The sequence below is a fragment of the Acipenser ruthenus genome, chromosome 49 (assembly GCF_902713425.1).
Source record: "Acipenser ruthenus chromosome 49, fAciRut3.2 maternal haplotype, whole genome shotgun sequence".
Taxonomy (NCBI): Eukaryota; Metazoa; Chordata; class Actinopteri; order Acipenseriformes; family Acipenseridae; genus Acipenser; species Acipenser ruthenus.
Window position 1 is genome coordinate 7,790,882 of NC_081237.1, and position 26,964 is coordinate 7,817,845.

Consider the following 26,964-nt stretch of genomic DNA (forward strand, 5'->3'; position numbering starts at 1 on the left):
TACTAGAAACGAATACATTCCATTCTGATTCACTTTGTAGGGTTGAGCCTTGATGGGTCTTTTCCAAACTTTTCTTCTGTTCATTGGAGTTCATATACCAGTAAGGAGAATATATGATACACTCAGATGCATTGCTTTGTTTTTTAATAGTAGCCATATTGTTTAGGAAATGAAGTACAGAAAAAGTTACCGTAATAGACTAAACATCCAATACACGATCCCAAAGCCTGAATCCTGAAACATACCGAATTTGAGGTTTCTGCTCAACATTGTTGATACCAAAGCTCAGACAGACATGAATCATCAATATTTTTGCTTTGAAAAGTTGGTTAGTTGTTCCCCCCCCAAACAACACACTACAGTGTAGAAAGAAAACAGCGCAAACACACATTCACCAGGAGTCTTCTTTTACAACCATATAATAGGTGTTAGAAACACACAGCTCCCCTGTCGCTTCCACAGCAACACATTTTATTTGACGTATTTGAAAATGTTCACAACATCTGATTTACAGGAAAGTCACAAAGGGGCTACAGTCCAGGACTTGCAGGCTATCTGGTTTGAAATACAATATCAGAACAATAAGCTGAAATATTGCGCTCTCTAAAAAAGAGTATGGCGAGCTTCCCTATACTGTATATGGACCGCATTATTTTGTGGTTTCAATCAACTGATTTTCTACTGAAACTGCCAAACTCGTTTCACTTGTAAAGCTGGACTCAAACTTAGTATATTACGTTTGAAATTATAAAACATAGCTAGTGCAATAGTTCAGTGCCTTAGTTATCTCTGAGGTTGGCACGTACCTGTTGACCTCAGAAAAAGTTCAGTGTGCACGACTGTGCTCTACCCCATGAACACGCAAGTTACTTCATTCTATTATTTTGCTCTAGTTCCTTGCTCTCCAAGTGGCTCAATTACTTAGTACAAGCCCTGCTAGACTTCCCATTTTAAGCAGAACTCCAGCTGCAAGCCACCCCACAATCCAAGCAAGCAAAATTTGTTTTCATTAGTCTCATCCAGACTGCCGATGGATAAATGATTACAGTGGGGACACGAATGCAGGTGTTGCCGGCAGATTTTAAGAGCACACTGGGTATCATTTTTGCTTGAGCGCTGGAAAGATAGAAGAACAACTGCAAAGGCTGGCCTGGTCCTGCATGTTCTGAATGCAAACAGATGATGTGATTATAACGCAGCTATCTACCTGCCTTAGGGGGCATATATTATGCAGCTCGGCTTGAATTATTCAGAGCAAATAAACAGATGTTGATGATAAAAAAAAAGAAAGAAAAAACACTTGATATTTGCACAGAGGCGTAGCCTATTTTTAATATCGCTATATCTTCCAGGGTGACCCAAAGCACTGTGCTTTATTAAATAGCCATTAGGGAAGGCTAGAAGAAGAAAAAAAACACAATTTCACAACTTAGTACACATACATATATATATATATATATATATATATATATATATATATATATATATATAATTTAGTGTTTTGTTCTGACATTTCTCTGGAAATCTGTCAATCCTCACAATATCCTGATAACCATTCATCTATGCATCTATTCTGAAATAATAACACAAATAATATTACTAGTTTTAGGACAGCATGTTTGCAACAAATGAAATATGAATCGGAAGTAATTTAACATGTGATCAATGTATCATGGGAATACAAGAGCAACACTTCAGTTCACAGGCAAGCCAAAATGCTAATAAAATGTTTGGATTGAAAGAACTGCTTGGACACACATACATAACATGCAAACATTATGTGCAGAACAGAATGAAACAGCATATCATTTGAGAGCCTAATATGTAAATTACCTGCTTTTTTTTTTTTTTTTTTTTTTAATCAGATGTTTTCATTTGAATTGCAGAAAATGTCACATTTGTTCTACAGTACTTTGCATTTTGTTTGCTGTGTTTTTCCCCCGGTTATTGGCCATTGCATGTGTTCATTTTTGCCCACATTCTAAATAAAATAAATAATATCAGTTCTTGGCTGCAAATGTCATAAGTTAACACTGAAATGCAAACAGATGCTAATGCATGCTTCTTTGTTATCAGCCAGCTGATTTAAGGCCAACAAAAAAAAAAAAAAATCAGTTTTGACAACATTGAAATAAACCAAGGGTAGGTATGGCACCTTGTCTAATTTAATAATTGTCAACAGAACCATGGTGAACCCTTAAAGCATGATGAGAATAGCTAACTATGAACCACTGGGTCTCAAAACTCTCATCCCTAATTAAACATGAACACTCTTCTAATCATCCATTATTATTCCCAGGACTTCCTTTCGACTGCCACGTTCTGCATTCTTATTTGAAATGATATTTTAAATTTGCCAATGAAATCCTTTTCTAGGCCTATTCCCTCAGAATTTAAAAAGAAGCACACATGCCAGTATCTATTTTTGCTTACATTGTTGGCATTGCTTGCTTTATATCAGTAATTTGGCTACATTCTTGTTAGGTCAGTGACCATATTTATTATCATTTTTTTTCTTTCTTTCATTAGGACATATATTCTATCACTGTGTATTTTAACTCATTATTTTTTTTTTTTTTTTTTTACAAAATGTTGAACTTCACAAAATACCAAAGATTGGAAGATGGATTTCATATTTTGATTTAGATTACAACATTTTAATAGAGTCATTTCAGCTGTGTGGTCTGGTGGTTAAATAAAGGAGGTCCCTGGTTCAAATTCCGGCTCACTCACTGACTCACTGTGTGACCTTGAGCAAGTCACTTAACCTCCTTGTGCTCCGTCTTTCGGTTGAGACGTAGTTGTAAGTGACTCTGCAGTTGATGCATAGTTCACACACCCTCGTCTCTGTAAGTCACCTTGGATAAAAGTGTCTGCTAAATAAACAAATAATTATAACACTGGGTCTGAAGAATGCACCCAGGCACCTGTCAGAATGAGCAAGTCCATATTGCCTACTCCATGATGCATTGTAAAATGTAATAGATTACTGTACAGCACCTTCAAATAAGTTATGGTTATATTCAAATATCTTATTTAAAGCAAATGCACAGTAAACACTCGTGGCATGAACAAGATATGTGATGAAAAACCATCGCTGCACCCTGCCCATGACAGAAATACTGTAGCTTGTGTAGTTTTTTATAACATGCCACCTACATGCCCGTCTTCAATTGCCTCATTGCAAAAAATTTAAATGTACAACCTTAAAAAGTGTTAGAAAATGTGAAATATGGAAAACTTCTCACTTCTTTTCAAAGTGATTTAGGCAGTCCTCTGAAAAGCAATTCCCTAATTGGGTACACATGGAAATCTGTTTCGGAATTTGATTAGCTAACGGGCTAAAAAAAAAAAGTTATTCAAATCAAATAGCACACATTTGTTTATTACATTTTGAGAAATAACTTTTCAAAAAACTCAACTTTCATTATATTGGGTGGGCATTTGACTCCTGTGATAACCCTGTGTCCTTGGTTTCTGTGGTTCTCTAAGTCAGACATAAAACTACAGATTTAATTAATGACAAGGTCATGAAAAATAGCACCAAGTTCCAATGACCTTACCTGGTTTAAATAAAAAAAAAAAACCTTAAATCCAATTTCTTATGCAGTTTTATAATCTGGTGCCCTTGAAATGCATTATAAATATAAAGAGTGTGAATATACTCTGCATATTTAGCTGGGGACAGACAAAAACTCTCTTTAACTTCCAGTTGACCTTTGGGGATTTTTTTTTCTTTGGGTGCTGAAGATTTGTTTATAAATAAGAAGCGTGCGTTTGCAAGTAATGTCGGGTTCAGCAAATCCAACCCAGAGAAGCTTACCGCTCGGCTGGTAGCATCACCACTAGTGTGGCCATTGCTTCAATCATCAGCCTCATCCACAGAGAATTAATAAAAGCGTTCGCCTTGTCTCTGTTGAGAGCGACGTTTCTTTTATATTGTGTCTTAAGCAGGAAATTGAAATATCACCAGTGGAACGTAAAATATGCATGACGGCTGGGATCTGTTTCAGATAAGGCTGCAATGATAAAATAATGTAGAAAAAGAAGATTACACATTATTAGGCCTGATAGAATTTGTTCCTAATCTCCCTTCAATTGAAAAATGTTTTGCATCTGTTCTTGGCCACTGTCATAACAGAACAAATGGAAAAGAAAATATGCATTTTATAATGTGATTTAAGATTGGGACAGTGATACACACCCATTAGGTTCTTTCATGTACTCTAATGTGTAAATATTTGTGCACAATATAACCCTAGCCCTTTTCTGACACAATTGTGTACTTGCATATATTGTGCAAAAACATTTACACATTAAGTACATTGTAACAATGCAAAATAACATTGTAATTATATGTAAGTACACATGTATTTACTAAGTAACTGCTATGTAAATACATAGTAATTAGAGACACAATGTATAGTGTTACCAATATTTCAATAAACCAATAAGAAGCACTTAGAATTATTGCTAAAGGCAACAGTATGTAAGGCAACGGTAAATACATCTAAGAAGATTTAATTTGGAGCTACTTTTTAAGGCTGCAATTATTCCACCCATTTGTTCAGGGGCCTTAAGCAGGGATGTGATTCGGCAACCCTACAGCAGGAAAGCAGTCACTCACCCGGTACTAACAGGCTGGACTCCCCGGGAGGAGTGGATAGATACACTGTGCAGTCTAGCTGCAATTCCTTGCAGTCACACAGTGCAACTGGGGACCATCACTAAGTCTGAAAAGCCATTTCATGGTCCAGGCCCCGAGATTGAATTAGTGCTGTGTATTTGATGCCAAGCCAGCCATCACAGCGTCTTGGGCCACTGAACAGCTTTCACGTGCGGTGGAGTTAGTTACACAGTCATTATTCTTGGGTTCTCATTATCCCTCTCAGAGCCTCATCTGATGATCCGGAAAGGCTTTCTTTGGACACTGAAGACAGGAATAAATGGTACTGTCTAGAACTGAAGAAAACTCTGGAATCGCATCTCTTATGACATCATCTCGTGCAGTTTGGGTGCCAGCTGTTGGTGTGTTTATAAAAATATACACACAGAGGTATTCAGTTGTTCTAAATCACAAAATGAATATTTTACTCAGGAACTGCATTAAAACAAAGTACCGCTGTAAACTTTCAAAGGAGTTAGCCCACTATTCAAAAGAAACAGCTTTGAAAACAGCAAAAATCTATAAAAGTTAAGCAGATGAAAAGCCCAGCTGGTGGAGGCTGCTGTGCGCGTGTTGTATGCGGCATCGACCAGGTGAAGATTTATGAAGTTGTCACGCACAGCTAACACGGCCCTGCTTTATCCGGCTCTGGTCACATCTCCCACTTCCCAATCATTAACCACCTTCACCTGCTGGGAGTCCTCCACTCCGGCGACTGGACTGGGGGGAAATCTGAAATCAATTCCTCGAGCTCACAGTCAAGTCACTGAAACTCATTCGGATTCATTTCCAAGAACTTCCCCCGTCCAACTTCTTTAAAGAATGAGCAGCATGACTTCCTAATAGTTGTCCATTCGGAATGTAACTCTTCGGAATTGTGAAAGTAAATAGTAATCAATATTAATTCCAAATGTAAAGCAAATTACTTTCCTTTGGTCATTTTGTCAATACAATTTAGTTGATTTTAAGCTGTGGATTTGTGCTTCCTGGTACCTAATTACAGTCCTGTTGACCAATGACCGAGATGCATGTGACCTAACGTACAAGATGGGTAACGGTGGTTATACAATTTGTTATATTTGAAAAAATTGCATATTCCAATTTCAAGTTTACAAAAATATAACAAGATGTGATGCCACTGTTTGTTTCTAAAAAAAAATAAAAATGAGGATACACAAGAAATCTGGCAGCACCCCATGGGGGTAGTTTGTTGTTATTATATATTGAACAGGACAAGAGCAGATGAGAGCATTTTCAGTGGGTATCAGAAATGCAACGTGTTTCAGAGACCTCGTTAACTGCAGGAGTTAGGAATGGAAAGCTTTGTTCTCGCACCACGTGTGTGCTTGGGAAAAGGACACTACATCAGTGTAAACTGCAACCCAGAAAGGCACCGTAAAGTACATCTGGAAATGTACAGGAACATGTAGAGACTGAGCCGATGGGTTACGGGGCCGTTTGGTTCTTGGCTGCTGGTTCAATATTCCCATGGTGCTGGTGTGTGAAATCCATTATGACTTGTTAGTTGTCTAGAGCTCTGTGTGAAATGTGTTCCGGAGGTCCCAGTTCAATTGTCAGTCAACAATGGCAAGGGGAGGAAAGCAGGACTGTTGAGGTATATCAGCCAAGCTTTTAGGGTAATCGACCCTAAGTTACCTACCATTGACTGTTCGCTTAACCTGCATTATCAGGGGGGTCATTTATTTGCATCTGTGAGCTGTTATGAATCAAATGACCAGCAGGGGGAATTGCCGTATATACTTTATTTAATTTTTAAGCTACTTTAGTTGCAGAACAGTGATCCAAGTATTGTTTTTTGTTTTGTTTTTGTTTCAATGACGACTCATTGCTTCATTTATGTTTTATAAAAAGTTCAGCTAGCATGTTCCTGGCTTTTTATTTTCCGCACTACTGCTGGTGCATACAGTGGCAAGACTCAGTGAGGCAGGACCTGAACAGGGTTAATGTGACGTTATTGAAGATAATAAAATAACAAAAACAACAGACTGAGAAAATGATGATGAGAATTATTCTGACAGCTTATATCACTTGCTGCAAACTGGTGTTAAAGGTTAATTAAACTAATACGTACAAGTTGAAAAATCTCTAAAGCTATTTATAAGGCAAGCATCCGGTGCGACCAGTGTGTTATAGAGCAATACACTGCATTAGGGAGGCAGAAGGAAGTCTTAATGCACAAACCTTCAGCTTGAGACCAAGAGGAGAAAGGTTAATTGCTAGATTGAATTAAAAAGGTATCATACTAAACTAAAACACTTTCATTATATTGGTGCCCATCATTTTATAAAAAGGGTTTTAGGGCTCATCTGGTAAAGGCATACAACAGCCTCACCAGCTATACCACCACAATGGTTTGAGAACAAATATTGCACACTGGAACTGAAAGCAATGGATTGCCAGTCTGTTCAAACCACAATATCACATGCCAGAATATACACTGTGGTACCTTTCTAATAGCTTGCACCACTGTAGTTGCCCTTGCGTCCCTTTGTAGTGCTCACAGTAGTATTACGATGACAGGCACCCAGACAGGTATCCTTTGTTGTTCTTCCTGCTGTTGACCTTGCAATGCAATGTTTTTCTTTCAGGCTGCTTGCCATGCGTTCACTGGGTTCATGGCGTCTGTTTTTAACATGCTTGCCATCTGTATACACAGCGCGCTCTGACAGCTCAAGAAACCCTTTGTAGGTCTGTCGGAGCTCGCTGTGTGTGCAGGACGCACGTCACCAGGATGTGGGTCTGGGATACTTAATGGCAGCTGGCAGCACATTGGATATCCAGCATACTAACATATTATCTTGTCACAGCTGGTCTAGTCAGCACTGGGATGAAATCTTCAGTGAATGCCAGGTTCTGCTGCATTGTACAAAGTGGTGACTCACTGGCACTGTCAACTGATATTTAACTATCCCTGCAAAACCAAAGAACTACAATTACCAGCAACCTTTGCATCACTGTGTCTCTTCAGAGTCATAATTATCCCTCGCCGGGGTTGAAATGCTTGCAAAGGAGATACAGTGGAGGTGGTCGTGCATACAGTACATAGGTCACACGTTTTTTTGGTTTTTTTTTTTTTGCATTTATCTGATGAACTGCTTTTCCAATTGTCGTGAAACTTGAAATAAACTTAAATATTTAGCAGAAGTTATTGAAAATATCCGACTCTGGTGACACATGGTCGTGTCAGTGTAACTTGCTAACATGCAGAGAGTATAAATGTTCAGCAGCACTGGCTTTCTTCAGAACCCGCCCAGTCCTCCCAGTCCGCCACCCCACACTATGACCTGGTGCACTAAGTGCATTGAGTTCTCCATTGGAGGTGTAGTAACTCGGCCTATGACGCCTGCTCGCAATGTGAATTGCAGGGTCAGGTTGTGTTTGCGGGGTTTTATATTTAAATAAAAAAAGAGTCATTTTCTTTTTTCTGAAAACATAATTTTGCACTGGATCTGTCTCAAAGATGATGTAATGGAATTTTTTTTTTTTTAGTTTCCATGGAAACTCAGCTCAAGCATCTCCATCTAGCTAATTGCAGCAACACGAACAAATTTAAGTTCAGTTAAACTGGTAGTACTCTTAAAGGGCAAGACAATAAAAATGACTGTTTTCACACAACTGGTAGCATCTAGGTAACCCAATAATTTTGAACTGAGAGGCAATGTTAGCTCAATGACAGCAACAGTGGTATCAGCTGTTGGTTCAAACCTGGTTTTCCACTGTGATACCCAGTGCTTTAGTGCAACATGTGCTTCAAATCCATTATGTTGCCATCATGTGATCTGATGGACTGCACATCCATAGCACAGTGATCCCTATACTGTACATTAGCACCATGCTGGGGAACTGTTTGTGTAGGTTTCAGATTATCAGCAAAGCCTGACCTCACACACATTCCAAGCTGCAGCCCTGGGAAATGGCGGCATCATTGGCATTGTTCACAGAAAGGGTGTTTCGCCCTGAGAATGATTGTGTGAATGCTACTGGTGATCCATCAAAATGACCCTATCATGAGATCTTAATAACTGTTGGCATCCCAATGTACAAGACAAGGAAATATTGTCTACACCATGAGCAGTATGATGTATGGGCAGCTTGAGGTCTATGAGGAATGGTGTTTGCGAGCGAGTGTGTGTGTGTGTGTGTGTGTGTGTGTGTTTGTGCATGCATGCATGTGGGTGGGTGTGATGTATGTGTGTTTGTCAGATGTGCAAGTGTCCGATTGGTGATTCACACTGCAATGGAAAGCATGGCAACACTTACCAGTGAAATATACTGCAGGATGGGAAACAGTGCCATGCTTGAAGAGTTGAAAGGTTACATGGAATGAAGTTTAATGTTTAATTTCCTGTAAGTCGCTCTGGATAAAGGCGTCTGCTAAATAATTAAATAATAATAATACTAAATAAGACTCTTATTGCATAGCAGTTTCACCCAGTCCAGGTTTTACTTTCAGCTTAATGAGCCCCAGAGTATAGGTAACAAGCTTAGCTGTGTCTTAATACATTCATAGTAAAACCAGGAAGAGACTGAACTGCTGTTCAATGGGAGTCTTATTTTCCATCCCCAATTACTGCAATAACAGAACCCAAGAATGATTTAAAATCATAAAATAATATGGTAAACTTAAAAGAAAAACAATTGTAATAGATGATCTCGTAGTTCTTTAAATCGAGACACAATGAATGATCAATCCTGCTTTGTATATTATTTAATATGTATCTCTTCGAATACCTGCCTGTCAGACCTTATCACGCGATCCTTGAAGTAATATCCCGACGTATCACAAAAATATTTTTTAAACAATCCACAATTCCCCTTGTATTACCATACGCTGATAATAAGTCAGCCATTTCCTGTTCACTTTCCTTTCTCTTTAATTATTCTTTTATTTATTGAGGGTAAAACATCACATTGCCCCCTCCCTCCCTTCATCTCCTCCGAGGTCTTAGCAAGAAAGCAACACAAAAATAAAAAATAAAACACACAACAGAAAACCCTTCCCTCCAACACATTAATAAAACAGCCAATGAAACCTGATGGGACTCTTCCCTGTTTTATGAGGTTCTGTTTACCATGGCTGCAGCAGATGTTGTACCTCAGCGTCAGTGACAGTTCCTTGCAGTTTAATTGCTGGTGTTAGACCGGCATGGGTTCTGTACACAGGGAATACGCCTCAATACATAAGCTTTCTGTTACACGCACCAGGGCTTTATTTTTAATAGGGCAGAGGCTGGTGTTTGGTACTCAAATGCGTTACTACACCTTTTATTTTAAAAGTGAGGCCTTTTTCAGCTCTTCAGTGCCATCTAGGGACGTTACACAGCAATTGCATCACTTTGCTGAAAAATGGAACAGTTTTCTTCATGGTAACTGCAAATCTATTTTTTATTCGTAAAAGTGATCATGTCGTTCAGTTTCATCTCAATTTGACTTCAGCGCGAAGATCTTTGCAGCAGTTACAGCATTCTGCCACTTAGTGGCACTGTGTGTTATCTAAAACCTCCTTCTCAAACACACCATGAAAAGTTTACCATGGTACATGATACATTATTTTACCGCCGCACAGTAGTCTCCCATATTGCCAAGGGTTTATCAAGCTTTCACTAAGCTTTACTGCACTTTTACAAAGGGATTGTGTGTTGAATGTGCTAGATGAGTTGTAATTCAGTAATTCGCCCCCTTATTTCCAGGGAAGTGCAGATTTCAATTCACTAAGCCTCCCGCTGGCTGTTCTGATTTCATTACGCGCAAGGACTTTGTTCAATCTGTCCCTGCGGTGGGATGTTTTCATTGCTCAACACCTGCTTCAAAAAAGAAAGTACTAAAAGATCCCTGATACACTCTTAATTGCCAGGCAAGAAGCCTCCAGATGTTCAGTATCTTTATTATCCAAGCGACTTTCTGCCAAACGACTATGAGGGACTTAACTCCCTCACTGCTGGACTACTAGAGAGCTGTGAAAGAAAGGCACACGCCAGGGGTTCTTACTTGGTGACAATAACAGCAGAGGTAGGGTAGACATAGAAATTCTACGAAGAGGGATGGCTGAATTACAGCACTCCATGTAAGTTCATGGATCATGCTGTTTACTGTATATAACAATTTAAGGGAAAATAAAGTTTAAACCTAATTTAAACAGCTGTATTCTATGAAAAATAAGGAATGGTGGTTAGTTGTCAAATATGTACTGTACAGCCTCGCCACTTTGCAATGCTATACTTGCAGCAGCAGGAGGTTATTGGTGTCCGCTGACGCTTAGTTTGGGATACTCAACAAAAATGGGAACAAAGTAAGGTTTGTTGGTTTGGGTTTTTTTTGTGTTAAATGGCTGTTTTTGTTTTATAAATAAAAATACAGAAACCATCTGATATTTTAAATATTGGCATGTTAAATAAGAAGATATTTTACGTTCTGTGCAAAGCATTCAGATTTTATGTTTATCAAATTGAATCAAATACCATCACTAGTCACTGAATCGTTTTTAGTGCCTTCACACAGCTTGACACAAAACCACGCTTTCCTGGTTCACACATTTTAAGCTCTGAATGTAAACAATGGTCAAACTGTTTTACCTGTAACAATAACATGTACATTTGACACTTACCTGTCCTCCCACTTGAGTTGTGCTGAATTGTGAACTTACTGGAAAGATGGCCAACTGATATTTAACCCTGCGTGTTCACGTGTACTTCCCGTAGAACACAATGGCAAAGTAACATATTCTTTAATATCTTTTAGATGAAATATAAAGTAATTATTTTGTTGTGTAAAAACATTTACCCGAGTTAATTTCAAAGCATCATATAAGACATGCAGATACCTATGTCTCTTATATTTTAGTAGCCACCTTGGTTGTGAGTAATAATCATAGTTGTACGTAGTCCTGCACGAGTCGTAGAGCTGCAGTCTGGTGAATTCCAATTAATTTAGGTTGCACTGTCTTCAGAATACAGGAGCACGACAGTCAGATTTAATTACTTCCCTCCCTACACGCCCTCTGTCACATGCACAGGTTTACATCCATACTTCTCATCACTTTGATTAATACACAGCGGCTGGGGGTTGACAAATATGTAGGTCGCACTTGTCAAGAAGAAAACGAGACCAATGTGGAAATCATGAATAGGTGTTAAACCTGCAGTCAAACGGGTATAAAACACCAGAGCTCCATAGACATGGGAAATGCATTCATCCTGCTGGTTAAATAAGAAGAGAGCTTCCAAAGACCTGAGGGTTTGGATTAATGGTGATCATTGTGTCTTCCCTGTCAGCACTTGCATGCAGGCAGAGGCGATTGAGACATCGCTTTGAGGGTAGGGAGAGGTCAGGGAGGGTGTGTACAGTTTGTCAATTGTTTATCAATATTACATATTCAGCGGCTCACTCACTACAGTATGAAGCAGCCCGGCGCTCTCCTCCCTCACACTGTGCACAGACCTGAGATCTGTTTGCAGGATTCATCCTCAAGTTTATCTACATGTAAATGTCAAATGTTTAAAGCTGAAGGATATTTGCAATTCGCAACATTTAATGCAGTTCAATATGAGGAGAAGACATGGTTTAATTGTTTTGATGGCATGTAGAGATTTAAAAGAAGTGCTAATTTCCAGGTGCAGTGAGCTCTACAGGGTAGCAGTGTGGAGTAGTGGTTAGGGCTCTGGACTCTTGACCGGAGGGTTGTGGGTTCAATCCCCAGTGGGGGACACTGCTGTTGTACCCTTGAGCAAGGTACTTTACCTAGATTGCTCCAATAATAACCCAACTGTATAAATGGGTAATTGTATGTAAAAATAATGTGATATCTGTAAAAAATGTGAAATAATGTATAATGTGATATGTTGTAACAATTGTAAGTCGCCCTGGATAAGGGCGTCTGCTAAGAAATAAATAATAATAATACATTATTATTATTGTTATTATTATTATCATTATTATACAATAGGGCATGAAAATATCTCATTGGTCATAGTGATCCAAGCTAGGACTGGCCAGCCATGGTTCTTGAAGGTCTACAAGTACAATTAAATAATGAACTACAGGAGGACCTGGATGAAGGTTTAATTGGCTCACATGAATAGTTTAAGGTGTTGTTGGAATAAGGTGTATAATTGGCTTGGCCACCCCTAAGGATTGAAGAGGGATTATGTGTGTGAGTTTATGGCTCAGTCTTGATCCCTCTCTGCTATGCAGGTCACAACTCTGCTATAGGAAGGCTGCTGTATACAGTAGCTGGAGATTTATTTCCCAATCAGTTCTTATCGGGCCGGTCTACCTTTGCTCTCAATTCCACTTTTTCAATCTGAGCTCAACAACATTTTTTAAGTTAATTACCCAGGGCTCCACAGCTAGGTGCCGCATCTCATTTCAAGGATGACCGCGTCAGTGCCTAGTTTAGGACCGTGGAAGGAAGAGGAGAAGGGGTTGTACCCACACAAGGTACTCCTTTGGCTGGGAATGGAAGTGAATGATCTTTTGCAGCTGGGTTGAAGGTATGGTGCTCTGTGGGGGTGATGCAATGGGTAGAGCCGCAGTCAACACGTTTGTCTAAAATTCGACAGCCTTGAACAAGCCCTTTTTGAGCTTGCACAAGGTCTTTAAGCTTTTGCAGCTGTTCGGGGGAAAAAGGCTTGCATGGAGCTTGCATGTCAAAGTAAAACCTGAACGTCTACAAACTGTGCAGCTCAACTACTTATTTTCCTGCATCCTGGAAGTTAGAGATGTGTTTGACACACAATCAGTTTAGAAAAAACATTGCTCCATTTAAAATGTTCTTTAATGCCTGTCCTCCACCCGATCCTCTCTTTGTTCCTCTCTGCCAGATCACTAGGTCAAGCGCAGTGGTGGCCCTAGTGACTCACCTCCCTAACACATTAAATCACTCCGCAGTTTTGACAGGTACACGTCTGACGATGAACAGCAAATGGAAGCTCATTAATATTTCACGCCACTGTTAATATTTAACTGTCTTCCGCGCGTGTCAGAACGGTAAATAAATTAAAGCCGGCATAAAGATTTCTCATATTTATATTTAATGGATTTTACTAATTAGCCTGCATTGTTATGATCTCCAGCTGGAGTAGCATTTTCATATGACTCCAGTTTTGTCACGGCTAACCGAACAAGGTGTGATAATGTTCTTCACTTGTCTCTCTACAGTACATTTGCAATCAGTCAAACAGAGGAGATGTCAGATGGATTTGCTGTCAAATATGTTATTATGGAAGTGCCAAGGAAGCAAGCATTTTAGTAACATAAATCCCCCGGCCACAGCTGTCCAAATTAGAGCTATCAGTATGAAGCAATTACATCAACAGTATGCACAGAGCAACATAGAATAAGAAATAGCAATGGATAGTTGAGTTGGATAAGTGGTAGTTAAGACCTGGATATAATTAGGTAAGGAGGCTTGGTGGTCCAGTGGTTAAAGAAAAGGGCTTGATACCAGGAGGTCCCCCGTTCTAATCCCAGCTCAGCCACTGACTCGCTGTGTGGGACCCTGAGCAAGTCACTTAACCTCCTTGTGCTCCATCCTTTGGATGAGACGTAAAACAAACAAGGTCCTATTGTAAGTGACTCTGCAGCAGCACAGTTCACACCCTAGTCTCTGTAAGTCGCTTTGGATAAAAGCGTCTGCTAAATGACTATTTAATAAGCAAACAGGGTGTTAGTATTTTAAAATGAGTAACAGTATGTGAGAATTCTACAAAAAAGGATCGTTTCAAAGAAACAACACAGCAGATGCATGAAACTTGACCTCGCCCTACCTGAAACTTAACACTTTCCTATTGGAGTAACTATCAAACATCATCAACAGTGATTAGGGCAGCAACTAGAGCAAGCAATGATACAGAAGACTCCTTATAATATAAATGACTCCTTTAAATGTATAGCGTGAATCCATCATTCTCAGCTTACCTGGTAAAGGCACAACCATGCAGTCAGGGGAGTGGAGATTTGTGTCCTGGCTGTACCAAGTTGCGGGTCATTGCTGGGTATCCCATAGGGAGCGTCAGATTGGCTCTGCTTCTCCTCACCACTCTACAGCGGACCCTTGTGGACAGGTGTCTGGTGAGCTCTAAGAGGACACCTGCAGGGCCAGGCTTCATCCTCCAGGGACTCGTAGCTTACTGGCATTCACTGTAGAGCTCCTGGGTATGAAGAGGCCATTGGCTTGGTCATGGGATCGGAGGACGTCCACTGACCTTCTGTTCAACTCTTGCGGGCGAGGGAACATGTATTCTAAATCGAAACAGGGGGTGGAAAAAAATTGGACAGACTACATTTCTAAAGAAAAGTGGGTGTTCCGTTGTGGTCAACGGTAACTCAACTTTTGAATGGGACAGATATAGGTTTGGTATAATAACAGACAGTGCTGTGGACAGTCAAGAGAGCTGCTTCACAGCATTTTCAGTGTTCGCTCGGATCCTGGGTTACCACAGTAAATCTCACTGAATTACATGCTCCGCTGTGTATCCTGTGCAGACCTGGCCTGATCTGATATTAAGGGAAGTGATGGAGTCTTGCCAGGAAAGTGTCTGTGTTTTTGAAGGGGTATGCAAACCACGGAGGCAGACAGAAAGGGCCACTTGACTCTATGATCCCAGGCTTGTTATCTTGCCAGCAAAGCTTATAAATATAAATAAAGTGGATGAACAGCCCCGCCTGCATAAGGAAGATGCCACATGTTTGCACACTGAATTGAAGATTACTTTTCGTTAGCATTACAATGGCCGGTTTCTCAACAGCCAGATCAGGCTCTGCAAGGCTGTTGTGACAGGTGTTCTGAAAGCATCTGTCTTTTAGTCCCATATCTCTGCCTAAATGAGTTAGTCAATATTGTCACATTCTTGACACTAGCCAAAACATTTGTCGACTTGACTTTCTTCTAAGGTTCAACTGGTTTACAGTTCATTTGTAAATATTCTCAGTATTTGCTGTATATTAAACAGTAAGCAGCTTCATTTGCATGTTTTTTTTTTTTTTCATTTCCCTTACTGTTGAATGGTCTTTGCACTCACTAGGAGTAGTTATGGGTTATGTTGCTCCGATGTTGAGTTCTTTTGAACTTGTTTTAAGCTTGTCTGGAGAATTGCGAGAGTTTAGAGCAAACGAACCACTCAGCATGGTTACAGGCGTCATGAAATGGTAAGAAATAAAAATTACATTTGAATCTACTTCTCTTTAACATGCAACAGATATGCACTGACAATTGCAAGATGCACTGAACTGAATCTCATAAAGGGTACTACAGTATATTCTCATTATAGGACCTGCGATTTGTCTCTTATCTACAAAACTTTATTTTGTTCTCCCTCAAGTGTCTCTCCGTTGTACTGGAGATCCAGCGCCCCATCAGAACAGCAGAGCCAGTGACTTTGGGGCACCTTTTGTCCTTGCTGGCTCCCAGCTCCCCCTTTGAGGTGTAATGTCACAGAAATGAAACGTATCTCCCCACCAGCTCAGTGGGAAGGTGCAGTCCAGATGGCTCTCCCCTTCTCACACGGCTCTGCACAGGCGATTAAATCCTGCTTGTTGTAATTAAGCTCGACACAATTAGCTGTCATGTGAGCACTCATCCGTTATATGTTGCAATATCTTTGAATGTTCAGCCTGCCACACAAGACTGTCACTTTCCGCAGATATTTTCATTACTGACGCCTGCTCCCCGTGTCACTCTTGTAAGTTATAAAATTGCACTGCAGCTTCAAGACTGGGAAAAGGGGAAAAAACATTTGACATCGCGGGCAATAACAAGAGCAATTAAACCGCAAGACAGAGTCGTCGCTGTAAACGGCAGAGCAGAAACATGTCTTAATCCGAGCCATAAATACCAGCTCTTCTGGCTTTAAAAGTTTTTCAATTCCTCAGCAAAGCTGCACTGCAGGAAAACACCCTTGAATGCAGGAGTACATATTTAGTTGTTACAGTAGTTAAGCTAGCACGGTGATGCTCTTGGTTTGTTCTCAGTGTGTCTGTGTTTAATTAAGAATCAGCTAACAATACTGTAGCTTAAATGTACAAAATTAAAAACAGCAGCCCTACTGTCAATTTGGGACAGCGATTTTCATTACATGAGAGTAGATGTTATTTACTTCATGTTTATATCATTTCTATTACAAACCCCCATATCGTTGAGTTATTCAAACTAGCCATCATCACTAGTGATGCACGGCTAAATGAACAAATACAGCAGCTGTGCATTAAAAAATAGTTATGCGATATATTCAAGAGCAGTTTACAGAACTTACATTTACACATGTAAGGTACGTTTCAAGAAGAAATGCTACAGTGTATGTAATTTGCAATATTGGACTTTTTGTAAGCGCGAATACACTCCATTATAAAGTGAGCCAATTATAAATACTTCTGAGGCTCAGTATTAGTACAGAAGCAATGGGTATTAAATGCAGTTGATTTCTGACACAGGGTGCACAGTATTAAGTGTAACAAATTTAAATACTTTGGGCGGTGCCTAATGCAATCACTGCAAAGCTGGGATTTAAACGCGCTGTGAAATTTGTGATTTGTTTTTTTAAAAGCTGCCACAGTGTTGCCAACTTGGACAAGTGGAATACCTTAAAGTGGCTGCAGCTGCTTGGAATGCAATAATCGTCACTTGTCAATAAATAAAACACTCTCTTGGTCCTTGGTCATGTCGCCTGCAGGGTGAAACTGTCCCCACCTCTTTGACGGCTTTGATTAAAGACATTCTGAGTTCTAGTCGAAACGTTTGTCACTGTTGTTTTAGTATTGGTACATATACCACCAATGGGACTGGCAAGTCATTACTGAAGTTCAAGTTTTCAAAAAGTAATTTACTAAAAATGCATGCTCTTTCACTCTGCATCTTTGATAGGGACAGAAGGTGTCCAGTCATTTATATAGGAAAGTCTGTTTGTAAACTCCCGCAGCGTATCCATAGTAACAGCAGCTTACTGGGAAGGAGAACTACTTCACTGTATCCGTGGTAACAACAATAAAATTACTTGGGAGTTAAACCTTTACTTTCTGAACATTCATGTAATAACATTAATAAAGAAACGGAAAACTGTTTGAGAACTTGCACTTATGTGACACCATTTGTTTTCAAATGGAACTGTCATATATATATATTCTGTTACTTATTAGCCCTACTTTGCATCCATTTTATAATGCGAGGTGGTGGTCTGCACCTCTCATGAATACATGACTGCAGCAGTAAAGGGGTTATTTCTAGGCTGGTTGCTGCAGTAAATTCAGTTTGTATTGGAACTGACAAGCAAGTGAAACTTAAAGGCCACAAAGCAGGTGATGAGCACCTAAATCAATATCCGGAGTGCTTGGAAGCAGGTTGTCACCAGAATATTACTGGGGGCAAAAAAAAAAAACTCATTTTAAGTCTGCCTGGTATTTGTCAGGGTTCAGGCAGTTATTTTTGATGAAATCGTGATTTAACTTCGAGAGAGGACCGAAACGCAGCAGGTTTTGTGCTGAATAACCAATATTGAGGACGACGTCAATTGTCTTTTGCTGTCTTCCACAACGAAATCCTTATGGTCACTGGCATATTCTTCTGGGGTTTCTGTGTGTTTAGCGTTTTTAAACATTTTGCCACAATTAAACAAACCGTTTTAAATTTCCACGAGCGTGTAAATCCTGCCTATCGAACTGTACTATAGCTTTAACTCTCGCGAGGAAAAACAACCCTCCGCTTCAAGGCATTGTAATCTTCACTTTAAATCTTGCAAGCGTTTTAGCCTCCTCCAATAGAAATGTAGGAATGTGCTGCCACTCAGTAGTTGGGGGGTGGGTTTAAAGTATTCGGAACGAATCAATGCGAGATACAAGTCAGGAAGGCGGGACATTGTTTGTTTGTTTGTTTTTGTAGGTTACTGTATTTTTTTAAAAAAGGGAGGGGGGACAGGGAGGGGGGGGAGCGGTCAAATCAACGAATTAAGTAACCATTTCGTGTTTTTCCGGTGTTATTGGCTATGCACCAATTTTTTTTTTTTTTTTGGGCGGGGTGGGTATTGGTATTCCTTGGTGTCTGAAAGCAGGCACTGTGTGTTCATAATTGGAGCAGGATTGTTAATAAGACTCAGTGGCTTTTATTAACAGCATTGCTTTTTTTATTGTAACAGTATCTGCGACTTCAAAGGTCACGCTTTGAGAGAATTTTTTTTTTTTTTTTAAAGCGAGTCTATTTTCAGGCATATTAATAATGTTTGCTCAGAAGGTTAAGTAACAGAAATAGCTTTAGTTTATATTTTACAGTTTTAAAAAAAGCTGGATATTCAACCCTTAAACGACATCGTTAAAACAAGATTGTCTATATGTTGATGTTTGTGTTTGTCAGTGGTTTGGGCAGAGATAATGGGATTGCATTCACTTGCATTAGCCATGTACCTGCAGTTATATCAATTCCCACAGCCTTGCAGCAGGGTCCTGTTAGCTTCAATAAGCTAAACAGGAGCAAATCAGAAGGAGGCTGGTGTTTAAATTGCCCTGCTGTGTGACGATTCCCACACAAGCCTTATCTCTCTGGCCAGAGAAGCTTTGCTTTACCACCTGCAATGCTGCAGCCTGACAGAAAACGCTGCCTCCTCTGCCACTGCTCCCTGGTGCTGTAGTCTGAGAGCCAGGCCTATTGAGAAAGACGCCCCCATCTTACTCGGAGAAGACACTCTGATGGCGAAGTCATGACAGAAGCCTTGTCATTGGTCCATTTGTTGAAATGCAGAACGCCAATCACAATGCTAATTCCATGAAGAACCCTACCTCAGATATCTCGTAACCCTCCAGGAAGATTGAAATCAACGTACACCACGCTGCCTCCCCCTTTAGTAAAGCGTGCATGTTGTATATCCTCGCTGTAGCGAATTTACTCTTCAGCCGACGCAAGCCCTGTTCTTGGGATAAACTTCGAAATCATTTAATTATTCAAGAACTCTACAAATTGCTTTAATCAATTCATCTCTGTAAAGCTGCATCAACTATTACAACATTGCTCTTTACGGGTGAGTGGTTTTAATCGGAGTGCTAGAGTAGAGAGAGTGGAAGCTAATGGATTTGCAATAGCCCGGGATGTAAATGTCACCTCTGTAATTATCAGAGTGATTATTGTTAACCAGCAAAGCTCTGTGCTTATCTGTCACCGGGATGCTTGGGAAGAAAACTAATTAATGGGAAATGAGAGGAGGCGGGCGAGCTAAAACCCTAAACATGTTCCTGAGACTTCAGTCAAGCAGCTAATCAATGTGTTGGGTTCAAGTGATGGCACGCCGAACGTGTTACTGGCGACTGCAGAGTTGCAGCGTTCGTTCCCTCAACCCGAATGGGGACGGGGTGAAAAAAATGTATTGGAAAAAAAAAAAGGATGTGGCTATGCTCGCGCCTGTCCATTCTGCCAGTAACCTCTGACTGTAATATTAGAGCAGCACCAGCAACTCCCTACCTTCTCACACCTTGTTGTAACTGCATACTTCAATAATTTGCACTGTACAATTGATAGGGTACCAGTACTGAGATCACAACAAAATACTTATGCTACCCATGCCAGTACAGAGCCATTCCACTACATTGCCACTGTAATACCCCAAAACAGCCATTTAAAAGCATTAAACAGATCTTCAAACTAATGTGGGGCTGTCACTTCATGGTTAAAATACTCTGTGTGTGTGTGGGGGGGGGGGGTGTTGGGTGATTTTGGTTGAATTAAGCGTGTTTCCTAATTTCTATTCATTCCATCCCTCTGCTAAACAAACTAATTCACTACTTCTGTGCATTTCCTTTCCGCTCTCATTGAAGAGGAGATGGGAATGCTGGCAAGCCAAAGTGTCTCTGTAAACGCTAGCTGGCATCATCATCATTAGATCTAATCCAGCCCAAATGCTTGGCACATCTGTCTCTACAAAATGTTTGCTCGCTCACAGCTGTGTCTCCAACGCAGGGTTTATTTCAAGCCCCCTCCATGCTTCTTACGATTCAATGTGATGAATTAGGAAGGATTGCATTAGTCAGGTTTAATTTTATCCACTTGAAGTACCTCAAAAAAACAAATTAGCAACAAGCTTTCGCACATTGCACCGGCATGCTGGCAGTAGATTCCGTTGTCTTCTTTTGGGTTTTTCGCAAAATAGCTTGTAAATTGAAAAGGCGATATTTATTTAAATATGACATATTAAAATGTGGAGCCCGGACTTAATTTACTAAGAAATATTACAATATTACTGCTTTGTACCAACATTAATGCTACCTAAGTCAGGGGGGGCCGAAGTTGGCCCTTCCACTCCTGGTCTTTGTTCCAGCCCTGTTCTAACTTGTTTAACTGAACCAATTAAACCCCCATCCAGACACTGAAGTAGTTCATTATATCACATTACCTGGAGTGGAATGGCCCTCCTGGACCGTGATTAGACACCACTTACCTCCTGCCACTCAAAGGGACATATTCAAATAAAGCAGTTTATACCCAGTAGCACTGTACAAGCACAACCTCTACCCATAAGTATATATTAACACTGATGTGATCTACTGAAAACTTGCCTGCCCCCTTGTGGACACTCCGGGCATTACCACAGCCCAGCAGCAGAGCTGGTGACTGCTGCACACATTTGGGAAAAGCTGTAGTAAAGTGCCAGGAGATGGATTCTAATAACATTCTGAAAACTTCCATTTATGGGATTAGACTGCAAACACCAGATGACCCTTTAACTTTCAAATGCAGGCATGTGTTTGTTTGTAACATATGCCTGAAAGAGACGCTGGAGCCTGCAGTTGCATCAGCTGAGTACCAGACTCTTAAGTCTTAGCAGTGCCGTTTGCAGACCCCAACATTACCAGAAATAGCAACACAATGGAGTGGAGCGTATATTACACAGTGGTCTAGATATTGTAGCGGTACCACCATAACAGTATGGTACTGCACAGGGTTATAAAAATACTGTTAAAAAATTCTAGGTGCAATCCTCCCTGTATTTCATACCAGTACTGGTGTTCAGAATCTGTGCGTTGCCATTGAAGAGCATTCGGGAAAGGTTACTTTAAAATCATTCAACATAAAAAAAAGACATTTGTTAGAGGAAAGAAAAGGGTTACAGGTTTTCATGCCAGTCCCTTTGGAGTTTGTGCTGTTATAGCTGTTGTTTTTTTAGTGAGTGCGAGTGTGTGGGTGGGGGGGAGGTTGTTACAGCTCATGGGATATATTCTTCACAGATCTCACTGTGATAGAAATGAATGAAAACAACTAAAAAAGTGTGATTCTATTTCATGATTTCACTGTTTTGTTCTGTTAATGATGGCGCTGTTGTGGAGATGAGAGATAACAGTAGATCTTGCAATTATTTTTAGGCTCAGCCCACCACTACCACCCCTGCGCTGACTCGGGAGGGGCGAAGATGAACACACGCTGTCCTCCAAAGATGTGCCGTCAGCCGCCCACTTCTTTACACACTGCAGACTCACCATGCAGCCGCCCAGACCTACAGCGTCGGAGGACAACGCAGCCTTGGGCAGCTTACAGGCCAGACCACAGGGGTCGCTGGTACGCGGTGAGCCGAGGACACCCTCGCCAACCAAGCTCTCCCTCCCTCCCCCCTTCCCCCTCCCCCCCCCCACCCGGGCAGCTCTCGTCCAATTGCGCGCCGATAGGAAATGCCAGTAAGACACACTGTTGTGAAAAATTCTTTCAAATATATATATATTATTTTTAATACAGCACAAAACATTGTAAACAGGTATTTCAGTTTATTATATAATAAGCCTGTACAGATATAAAAACAGATAACACCACAACATGCGGTTTTAATACATTGTATAATTTACAATGAATATAGAAATGTACTTGTCAGTGACACTTTTTTTTTTTCATGTGTATCAAAACATAATTTTTCCTACTTTGCATCCGGTTTTTAACGTGAGCGCTGCTCTTGTTGCCATGGCACCAGCAGTTCTCCGACCGGAACGGTCACTTCGCTTTAGGACTACCAGTTGTTATAAAACAGATCAAACACAAGCCAGTTTAAAAATAAATGAACACGGGTGCCTGAAAGGGTTCAATTTATGGGTATCAAATCGCAGCCTATGCAGAACAAAGTGAAGCACATTACACAAAGGAATGAAGAGCAAGCCGTTTTTACAGAAAACAGCTGGTCAGTCTGGTACCAGGCATCATTTTTATTTATTTAGCAGACGCTTTTATCCAAGGCGACTTACAGAGACTAAGGTGTGTGAACTATGCATCAGCTGCAGAGTTACTTACAACAACGTCTCAACCGAAAGACGGAGCACAAGGAGGTTAAGTGACTTGCTCAGAGTCACACAACGAGTCAGTGGCTGAGAAGGGATTTGAACTGGGGACCTCCTGGTTACAAGCCCTTTTCTTTAACCACTGGACCACACAGCCTCATAAAAATGCAAGCACCCTAGCACACCTGAGACCTACACAGGTGACATTTAGGGAATTGTTAGGTTTCACCATTTTAATTGATTTAAGGGGAACAGAAGAACTAGATAGAGAACAGGTGAAGCTTATAACGTACAAGCATTACATTGCATAAACAGTGAAATAAAAGGTACTTTCAAGTAAAAACAAAGGAAAACAAAACATGCCCACTGTGGGTAAACATGTCAGGAGCTTCTCTCCTGTTCATGATTCAGGTGTAAATGAGACCTCCATGGGGCTTGACTGAACCCATGTTAACTGCACAGGCAGTAAACCTCAACCTCAGCGCATTAGCAGCTCAAGATTAATAGGCGATAAAGACATTGTTAGGTAATGCAGAACCTCCTCTTTACAACCAGCGTTTATTTCTCAGCTCATTTAACTTGCAGCAGCTGGAGCACCCTGTTCTGTTTAGTCTGTGCTTGTCCTGCCTGATTCCTTGTGCTGGCGCTTCAAAGTCCCACAGCAGAGTTTACACTGCCATCTTGTGGTGCTTTGTGTGAATTGCACCCAGAGCTTAAAATAAAACACTGCTCTTTCCTTGCATAGAAGTGGAATTTGGACCCTGTTTCCTCCGTTGTTTTATGGAATTCACTCTTGCGCATCATTAAAATGGTTGTAGCGAATCAAATCATTGTATTGCACTTTCATTCTCTGTACAGGTCTCAAATGTGCAGTTTTGAAAGATGAAAAAACGACAGCACTTGGTAAACAGTATCATCTCAGTGGGGTCTTCTTACTGGCTGCAAAGCACGTCAGTTATTAAAAGGAAGCAGCTGGTTGGTTCCTGACAGGAAAGAAGGCCCTGAAGGGGTGGAGACCGTTTCCCTGATGAACAGGACATCAATGGAATTCATTTTTTCAGTGAGATACAATCACTATAAGAAGATGATAGTTCTGTACATATTTCATGTCTCCCAATGTGTTTGCAGGGCTGGGTGCAGAAGGTATATCCTGGTGCTTGTGGCAATTGATGACATGTTATTGTTATTAATAGTGTTCTGAAAAAACAACTAGGTGGTTTACAGCAAAGTGAATACCTGGCATGGTTTCACTTTAGAATGGTAGCACAGGCCTGTTTGCATTCCAGGACCCCTAGTGCGGCTTCTATAGTTGTCCACTTCGTGCCTGAGTGAAACCGAACGCCATTTTGTTCGCTTCTTCCTCTCTAGGACTTCTTTGCAGCCCCCAAACCTATAAATGAAGCATCTTTTATTTTATTGTATTGTTATGACACCTCAAAAGCATATATCACACTTTTGGAACACCATTATAATTATTTCCCAGAAGAAATGAGAGAATTACCGGCAATGGCGACACAATGAGGCAGACACATAACTATGCAGCTTTTATATATTACAGGGATTTCATGTAACTATTTAACTGGAAAGGTATTTGGTGTCAAAAATGACCATGTTCACATTAAGAATTTATAAGTGATAAAAAAAAATCAATAAATGAAGTCTGAAATAAATAACACCCATTATACTGTACAAATGAGTGTGGTCTCGTTTCTGTAATTTGATTGGGTACTAGGGTTATTTTTACTCCTTAGATTGTATTATTAGTCTTTTAATATGGCACAATACTTCAATATTCAAAACGAAAGAATATTCGACCATTCATTTAAATTCTGAACTTGAAAAACTCTTGTTCACCCCAGTGTCTATTATTCTGTCCAGCCCCTGTGTAAGACCCATATTGGTTGTTTGCCTATGTAGTAAACATCACAGAGTTACAGGGGCTAGACTATTCCAACCCAAAGCAATCAGATCTCATCTCCCATGAGATTGCTGTTCGGAGAGCAGTGAGAGGAGTTTCTAGTGCACAGATGGACGGGTCACAGTCAGCACCTTTATAATGATCACCCCTAGAAACCTCTGCCTGTGCCTCAGCTGGACAGGAAACAAAACAGCCTCCACATCTCACCTTGTCTCCGCGGCTGTGGCTTGGGAGAGGTCCTCTGGTAGGCATCCTGACAACCACTGGAAGACGTCACTGGGCTGACATGTGACTCAATCATCCCTGCTATCGAACAGAATTGTAGCACAGGCCTGTTTGGATTCCAGGACCCATAGTGTGGCTTCTATAGCTGTCCACTTCGTGCTTGAGTGAAACCGAACGCCATTTTGCTCGCTTCTTCCTCTTTAGGAATTCTTGGCAGCCCCCAAACCTATAAATGAAGCATCTTTTATTTTATTGGAATAAATAACAAAACTATGAAACCACAGCAACGGCAAGTGGATCTGTTTAACAGTCCTGCATACACAGCTTAGCCACTTTGCTGGGACTGGTAATCACAGCCTTGTGACACAGACTCCACAAGGTGCTGGAAGGTGATATGGATCTGGCAGATCCGTGAAAAAAAAAAAAGTTACCTTTTCACAAAGGTCCCCATGCAGACTCACGGTTTATGGAGGTCCTGTCACTTATCGCTATCCTCGATGTCTTCTAGAAAAAAACAAAATGACAGGAAACAAAAACTAACAACATTATTTTGTGTTATAAGACAAAGCCGGAGTAGAGACATTGGAGTTTCCTGTAGTAATATGATCAAAGTTTAAACTGTCAGTTTGATGTATATATGTAGTCATCTGTTTAGTTTAAGGGCCCACCCATATCTTATAATAACATTACAGGCTAAAAGAATGTAATCTATTCAGTTTTGAACAAAGAAGACTACGCAGCAATCTGATTCAAGCATTCAAAATCCTAAATCGTATTGACAATGTCAACCCAGGGGACTTTTTCGACCTGAAAAAATAAACAAGGACCAAGGGTTACAAATGGAGATTAGATAAAGGGGCATTCAAAATAGAAAATAGGGGGCACTTTTTTTACACAGAGAATTGTGAGGGTCTGGAACCAACTCCCCAGTAATGTTGTTGAAGCTGACACCCTGGGATCCTTCAAGAAGCTGCTTGATGAGATTCTGGGATCAATAAGCTACTAACAACCAAACGAACAAGATGGGCCGAATGGCTTCCTCTCGTTTGTAAACGTTCTTATGTTCTTCTTATGTTTTTATTATAAGTTTTGGAATAAATACCCTAGCTGCAAGTTAACAAATGATTTGAAGAAAAAATATTCATTAACAAATATTAAACTAAGGATAACAAAAGCCATCGAATCACTGAACCAGTACAACCACTGTACTATTGTCTGATAGTAATGTCCATAGAAAGTAATGTCATTGCCAGTAAATAGCCTTTACCTGTCAGTAAGAATCACGTGACTTGCTAGAACTGCACTGGGCAGACCTGTTATTCAAGATAAGAAAGTATGCAGCCAGATAAAATTAATGTAGCTGGCAAACTCTTACACACGTTACCCATGGTAGAAGTATAGCAAAGAGTCTCATAAAGAATAGTGAAAGGGTAATAAAGCACTGTTAAGCATGGCAAGGCCCAGAGAGGTATGGTAAAGCCATTAATATTATTATTAAATAAATAAATAAATAAACTACCATCTTTCCTTAGAACAAGGTGCGCTCCGTTTCTAATCCCGGTGTGTTTAAAGACCTCGTTTTCGCCCAGCTGTCTGCCTTTGTACGTGAACTTGTGTTTCCAGGACGTGACTCCCTTCCTCACCAACTTCATGCGGAGATCGCGCACCGTGTCCGACGCCCGTACCGAGACTGACACCGAGGTCCCGTCCTCTTCAGGGATCTCCACCGTCAAATTGTACTTGACCGTGCCGGATATTACCCTGCGAATGTGCTTCATACCTTTCGCCATCGCCCAAAATGTATTATTATTATTATTATTATTATTATTATTATTATTATTATTATTATTAAGGATACAAAACTATAAAACACGAATTGCGAGGTGCCGGTTCTCTGCCCAGTTAAAAT

The 26,964-nt window shown here is 40.4% G+C and overlaps 1 long non-coding RNA gene across 1 annotated transcript; it reads right to left on the bottom strand.

The window, feature by feature from the left end:
• Positions 1–22,337: 22,337 nt before the first annotated feature.
• Positions 22,338–26,567, bottom strand: LOC117966341 (uncharacterized). The gene is made up of 3 exons (XR_009319956.1): positions 25,487–26,567; positions 25,038–25,281; positions 22,338–24,302 (listed from the first exon to the last, which is right to left on the bottom strand). It is a non-coding gene; the product is annotated as an uncharacterized LOC117966341 (long non-coding RNA).
• Between the last annotated feature and the right edge of the window lie 397 nt (positions 26,568–26,964).